This window comes from Rutidosis leptorrhynchoides, chromosome 9 (genome assembly GCF_046630445.1).
Source record: "Rutidosis leptorrhynchoides isolate AG116_Rl617_1_P2 chromosome 9, CSIRO_AGI_Rlap_v1, whole genome shotgun sequence".
In the NCBI taxonomy this organism is placed as follows: domain Eukaryota; kingdom Viridiplantae; phylum Streptophyta; class Magnoliopsida; order Asterales; family Asteraceae; genus Rutidosis; species Rutidosis leptorrhynchoides.
In genome coordinates this window covers 87,611,269-87,619,366 of record NC_092341.1, presented here as the reverse complement: position 1 = coordinate 87,619,366, position 8,098 = coordinate 87,611,269, and positions in this window count along the sequence as shown.

Genomic DNA, 8,098 nt, shown 5'->3' with positions numbered 1-8,098 from the left:
CAAAATTTGTTAAGCAATCATTTTTCAAGTAAACACGGTCGAAGTCCAGACTCACTAATGCATCCTAACAAACTCGATAAGACACACTAATGCAAAATTCTGGTTCTCTAAGACCAACGCTCAGATACCAACTGAAATGTCCCGTTCTTATTGATTAAAAACGTTCCATATTAATTGATTTCGTTGCGAGGTTTTGACCTCTATATGAGATGTTTTTCAAAGACTGCATTCATTTTAAAACAAACCATAACCTTTATTTCATCAATAAAGGTTTAAAAAGCTTTACGTAGATTATCAAATAATGATAATCTAAAATATCATGTTTACACACGACCATTACATAATGGTTTACAATACAAATATGTTACAACAAAATAAGTTTCTTGAATGCAGTTTTTACACAATATCATACAAGCATGGACTCCAAATCTCGTCCTTATTTAAGTATGCGACAGCGGAAGCTCTTAATAATCACCTGAGAATAAACATGCTTAAAACGTCAACAAAAATGTTGGTGAGTTATAGGTTTAACCTATATATATCAAATCATAATAATAGACCACAAGATTTCATATTTCAATACACATCCCATACATAGAGATAAAAATCATTCATATGGTGAACACCTGGTAACCGACATTAACAAGATGCATATATAAGAATATCCCCATCATTCCGGGACACCCTTCGGATATGATATAAATTTCGAAGTACTAAAGCATCCGGTTCTTTGGATGGGGTTTGTTAGGCCCAATAGATCTATCTTTAGAGTTCGCGTCAATTAGGGTGTCTGTTCCCTAATTCTTAGATTACCAGACTAAAAGGGGGCATATTCAGTTTCGATCATTCAACCATAGAACGTAATTTTGATTACTTGTGTCTATTTCGTAAAACAGTTATAAAAGTTACGCATGTATTCTCAGCCCAAAAATATAAAGGGTAAAAAGCGAATGAAACTCACATGGGCTGCTAAGAGCTGATCATTAGAGTGTATATACCAATAGTACATACATCTAAAAGCTGTGTATTGTACGAGTACGAATACGGGTGCATACGAGTAGAATTGTTGATGAAACTGAACGAGGATGTAATTGTAAGCATTTTTGTTAAGTAGAAGTATTTTGATAAGTGTATTGAAGTCTTTCAAAAGTGTATAAATACATATTAAAACACTACATGTATATACATTTTAACTGAGTCGTTAAGTCATCGTTAGTCGTTACATGTAAGTGTTGTTTTGAAACCTTTAGGTTAACGATCTTGTTAAATGTTGTTAACCCAATGTTTATAATATCAAATGAGATTTTAAATTATTATATTATCATGATATTATCATGTATGAATATCTCTTAATATGATATATATACATTAAATGTCTTTACAACGATAATCGTAACATATATGTCTCGTTTAAAAATCATTAAGTTAGTAGTCTTGTTTTTACATATGTAGTTCATTGTTAATATACTTAATGATATGTTTACTTATCATAGTATCATGTTAACTATATATATATATCCATATATATGCCATCATATAGTTTTTACAAGTTTTAACGTTCGTGAATCACCGGTCAACTTGGGTGGTCAATTGTCTATATGAAACATATTTCAATTAATCCAGTCTTAACAAGTTTGATTGCTTAACATGTTGGAAACATTTAATCATGTAAATATCAATCTCAATTAATATATATAAACATGGAAAAGTTCGGGTCACTACACACGAGTCTCTCGGAATTTCGATACGCTACTTCTTTTTCAAATTCGGTACCGTTGTTGGTCACTCCTCAAAATTTCGGGACGAAATTTTCTTTAACAAGTGGGTAATGTAACGACCCGACTTTTTCGACTTATATTTTTGTGCTCTATACTTTCACGAATCTGTGTAGCTAGTTTATGCTCTGGGATCTTTATTCATGATTAATTACTTTCGTTAGTATCTTACAACGTGTTGTTAAGTGCGTAATCACTTAACTTGATCCTCGAATGCATTTATGACCGTTAGTGTCACTTGTCGTTTGAAACGAGCTATGTACTTTGTACACGTTAAACTTTTGTCATAATTGGAATATTATGACTACGTAATACTAATTGTTATTTTCTAATGACAATTACTTGGCTTATTGGTTGCTTAATTACGCTTAGTAATTTACTAATGCACACTAGTTAGTCTTAATGTGTAACGACCCGAATTTTTTTACTTACTTTTGTGCTTGTTACTTTCTGCGAAACTACGTATTTGTACGTACTGTGTTGGTTCATATTCTGGGATCTTATTTCATGATTAATTACTTTCGTTCATACTATACAACGTGCCATTAAGTACTTAGTTATGAGACGACCTGTCCTAATCCATCTGGATGAATACATTACATTTAGTTACATCGCGAGGTACTTGACCTCTATATGATACATTTTACAAACATTGCATTCGATTTTAAAAGACAAACTTTCATTACATCGACAGTTGACAGGCATGCATACCATTTCATATTATATCCAACTATAATTGACTTAATAATATTCTTGATGAACTCAACGACTCGAATGTAACGTCTTTTGAAATATGTCATGAATGACTCCAAGTAATATCTCTAAAATGAGCAAATGCACAGCGGAAGATTTCTTTCATACCTGATAATAAACATGCTTTAAAGTGTCAACCAAAAGGTTGGTGAGTTCATTAGTTTATCATAATCAATCATTTTCATCATTTTAATAGACCACAAGATTTTTATTTTCATTTCTCATAAATATACATCCCATGCATAGAGACAAAAATAACCATTCATATGGATTGAACACCTGGTAATTGACATTAACAAGATGCATATAGAATATCCCCATCATTTCGGGACACCCATCGGACATGATAATTTCGAAGTACTAAAGCATTCCAAATTCCAGAATGGGGCTTGTTGGGCCCGATAGATCTATCTTTAGGATTCGCATCAATTTGGGGGTCTGTTCCCAAATTCTTAGGCTACCAAGCTAAAAGGGGCATATTCGGCTTCGATCCATTCAACCATGTAATGTAGTTTCAATTACTTGTGTCTATTTCGTAAAACAGTTATAAAAATAGCGCATGTATTCTCAGTCCCAAAAATATATATTGCAAAAGAATTTAAAAGGGGAGCAAATGAAACTCACAATACTGTATTTCGTAGTAAAAATACATGTGACGTCATTGAACAAGTGCAATGTTGGCCTTGGATTCACGAACCTATATTAATTATATATATTTATATGTTTGATCAATATCTGTCTAACAATTTAGGTCAAGTCGTAGTGTATCACAATCCTAATGCTCGAGACTAAATATGCAAAAGTCAACAAAAATCAATTTGACTCAAAAATGATTTCCAAAATTTATACATGATTATTATATAATTTAAATATCGTTGTTTTATATTTTTAAATATTTTTAAAAGATTTATTAGAGTAAATAATATAATTCATTTATTAACAAATAAAACTTTATATAAAAATATACTTTTATATATCAAGTAATAAAATTTATAAAGTTCCTTTAATATCATAAAAATATTATGATAAGTTTTATTAAGATAATTATATTATTCGTATTACATATTTATTTGATAAAATAACATTAATAATAATAATAAGTAAAAGTTATATTATTTTGTAATAATAATTATTATTCTATTAATAAAAATATCAATATTTATATTTACTAAACATGATATTATGATAAAATGATAATTCTAATTATGATAACTTTAATATTTACGATACTTTTTATTATTAACTTTAAAATAATAATTTTATTTAAAATGATAATAAAAATGATATTTTATATTAACAATAATATTTCTATTAAAAATGATAATTTTTGTTAAAATGATAGTTTTAATATTAACGATACTTTTAATAATAATAGTAATGATAAAAATAATAAGAACGATAATTTTATCTAAATCAATATCTTATACCTTATCTAAATGAAAAGTTCTTAATTTTTCGCTAGCTTTCCAACGACATGCATATCTTATACCTTATCTCAAACGCATAGGTAACTAATTTAAGATTCAACATAACCTATCTAAGGGCAATATCAAAAGTACAAGCATGCATAATCCTATTTTCTCGAGCACTAGTCAAGGATACACTATAATTATGTAAAAATTAATTTACGAGTACTCACGTATCAATATTGAGATTCAATATTGCAGGAAAGGTACGTAGACGCAACGGAGATGATAAACACTAAATTGACCTCACGAGCATACCCATGAACCATACCCATCACCTCCATAGCTATAACCCATAATTTCCTAAGCCCTATCCTACTCGAAAACCAGTTTTGAAAACATGCGAGCAGAACCTCGTCGTAGTATTTTATGTATAATACATAATAATAATAATAATACTAATAATATTATGATATTTAATAATAATAATAATTTTAATAATAATAATAATAATAAATATAAATATAACTTACGGAGTATATAGAGGATAGAGTGTGAATTATGAATCATAAAACAGAATTCGATCGACTTTAAAAGAATGTAACTCACCTAACCCACCCATGCACTTGCATGAGTTTATGAGAGGATTCTCATGCAAGTGCATGAGCTCCATATACATCGCACATATGCATATTTTGCTACCGACACCTTTTTTTATAATATTTAATATATAATATATTTAATCTTTAGAATTAATTAAATATTATATTATATTCTCGTGCATAGTAAAAATGTATTTTTTGTTCAAATGACTCATACGTTGTCAATCGACTCATGTACCACTTTCGGTTTTTTGAACGCACTTTCGTACATTTAGAAAACTAGCCTTTTATGTTACGCGACGTGTACCCTTATTAATAATTTGACTTACTCATCAATAAATTACCTTATAAAAAATATAACTTATAAAATTGAGCGTTGTGGTCATTTGCTTCTATAAATCAGTGACTCGTTATTTATCAAAATATATTATTTTAAATCAGGACGTTTTATGACTAAGTTAAAATATATATATATTTTTATTTAGAATTATAAATTTGTACAATATATATATGTTTGAAATATTTATCTAACGAGATAGTATTTAGTCTTTCAAAACCAATTATATTTCAAAGTCCGTTTTATAATCGTTTAGAAAAATATAATAACACGTTTCGCTTATAATTTAAGGCTTAAATAGATACAATTTATTTATACACTAACGTTTTAAATATCAATCGCATTACTAAGCGAGTGTTATATCGCGTACTTCACTATTTTGAAAACATATATTTTTAATGAATATGTTTTAAATACAAATTGTAAATTATCTATATATATTCAACATCTAATATTCTAATCCAAGGATATTTTATTAATCAAGTTCTATTATATCGAAAACATTTTCGTACACTTACAACTAGATCATAATTATTAACTTTAGTCTACCACTAACTTTTGTCTAATCCTCGTTAATGACACTTTTGTTCTTACTTGTAAATCACTTTACCATTTTCCGAATATGGTTAAGAGGAATAGATTTTCTCAAATCATAGTGGACCTCTCAACAAAGACTTGTAATCATAATTCAATGTTTCTGATAATTCAATCGTATGATATTATCTTTTAATTCCATCGATAACTATAATAACTTTATATTGAAAAAAAATACGTTCATGTAAAGTATTATGCATCTAATACTTTGTTAAGGTTTTCACTTAATAAGTATATATTACATATCTATATACACATAATGTTCGTGAATCTTCAAACATAGTCAAAGGGTAATTGGATACATGAATATAGATTTCAAAGCTTTTGAGACTCAACATTACAGGTTTTGCTTATCGTGTCGGGAACATATAAAGATTTAAAGTTTAAATTTGTTCGAAAATTTCCGGGTCATCACAGTACCTACCCATTAAAGAAATTTCGTCCCAAAATTTGATCGAGGTAGTCATGGCTAACTATAAAAATGTTTTCATGACGAATATGAGTTGGTAACTAGAGTTTTATCATCATTGAGTAATATAGATAAAATAATTTGATTACGCGAGGAGCATAAGTGAAGCTATCTCAAGAGTGTGAAAAGAGTAAATGTATATTCGCTTTTACCGATGACATAGTTATGATTGATTTCCAAAATTCATGGGATTTAAAGAAAATCTTCGTAATTAGATTTGGTTCTTCGGTGATTAAGGAAATTGGGATCTTCTTTTGATTAAATGCAATAATCTGTTTCGATTGCTCTGTCGAATATTTCACTATAAATCCATTCCCTTCGTTTCCTTACAACTCACACCTTCTCTTCTTTCTCCCTCAGCTCATACTTTAAAGTATTTGTCAATATGCTCCATCCAGTTCTGATTCTTGATATAATCCTTACTTTCATATCTGTCATTCTTCTTTTTTATCTGCCGCCGGAAGAATCTATTTACTTTTACTATACCCTTGGGTTTATAGTGCTTTTAGTTCTCCCGTGTCTTTATATTTCTATATGCATCGATATATATGGTTTGTAATTTCTACATTGTTATTGGGTTTTATATCTTCTCTTATATTTCGATGTCCCTGCTTCTGTCACCCATAATCATTATCATCTCCAGTTAATGCTTTCTTTTATTTACTGCGATTTATACCCCAATTTCTATTTCGGAGTTTTTGTCCTTTCGTTTCTTCTTCCTGCGATTAAGCACCACTTGTAATGGTCCAGAATTCGCAGATATGAATTTCAAAATGAACATTGTTAATGTTCTAAGAAGGAAATTGTAATGGCACGATCTTGACTTGTTAAATTTCCAGAATACCTCGGAAAAAATAGAATCATCAAGAAATATTTTCTTGATATTTTAGAGGTTAAATAGAATACAAGAGTCGTATAACATGGCACATGATGACGGTATGGCCTGTGAATCATCACGTTCCATTTAGAAACTCAGCATGACTTACTATAATATAATCACGTTGATCAAATGTCATTATATTATACTAATTCATGCTTCAGTTCCCAACACTACTTCAAACATATTCTTATTTTAAACTCGAAGGTTTCTGAATTTAGAAACTAAAATGGTTTCTTTTATGATGTAATACAGAGAGCGCGAAGAGATAAATGATTTCAGATAAGAATAATTATGAAAATATCTTCAGAAATATGGAAGATATTATAATGAAAGATACGATGATATATTAGAATTTCTAATATCAGAGGATGATGAAGAATATTGTCCGTAGGGGTTTAGAGTCAGGAGCAAGGTATTCGTTTAATGACTTCAGCAGGTACTGAATCATTTAGATTCTTTGAAGGCAGGTTTCACCCTTGTGATTTGTCCACAGCCTCTTTCATACTTTGCTCAATCCGTTTTCCAGTTCCAAAACTTCTCTTTTTCTGAGCTTTGCCAATACACTATTCTTTATCATCAAACTTTTTATTGTTAAGATCGTTTACAGTTGTTGCTGCTTCGTCAGCATTTCAAGAACTAGTTCACAGTTCAAGGTGTTTTTCAGAAACTTCACATTCAAAGTACATAAGTCCAGGAGATAGATGTTGTACGTACACATATAACTATTGGCGTAGACATGCTGCGAGATTTCAAAATACTGATTGCTAATTCCTGATGATTCGTATGGCAATTCTTGTTACAAGATGCGAATGAGTAAATGGTGAGGTTTCAATGAATAACTATAATGACTTTTTGGAGAGGCTAAAGTCAAAGGGTAATGAAGTTATTGGTACATCTGCTAATAATGTGGTAGAATGTAAAAGGTTCCCCGGTAACGATGGTGTATATCTCAAGGTTATAATAAGGTTAGTGTAACTGAAAAGTCGAAGTTGACTTGCTGGAGCTGTGACAAAACTAGCTACTTTGAAAAGGAATTGCAAAGTTATTTTTGCTAATAAATGCCAAAGAATCTGACACAGATATGTGTGGAATTATGACTTTGGTTTCGAGTGCTTTTTTAGTACATAACTGTGGGTAACATTGTAGTGACCCGAACTTTTCCATGTTTTTATATATTAAATAAAATTTATATTTACATGATTAAGTGTTTCCAACATGTTAAGCAATCAAACTTGTTAAGACTTGATTAATTGAAATAGGTTTCATATAGATATTTGACCAC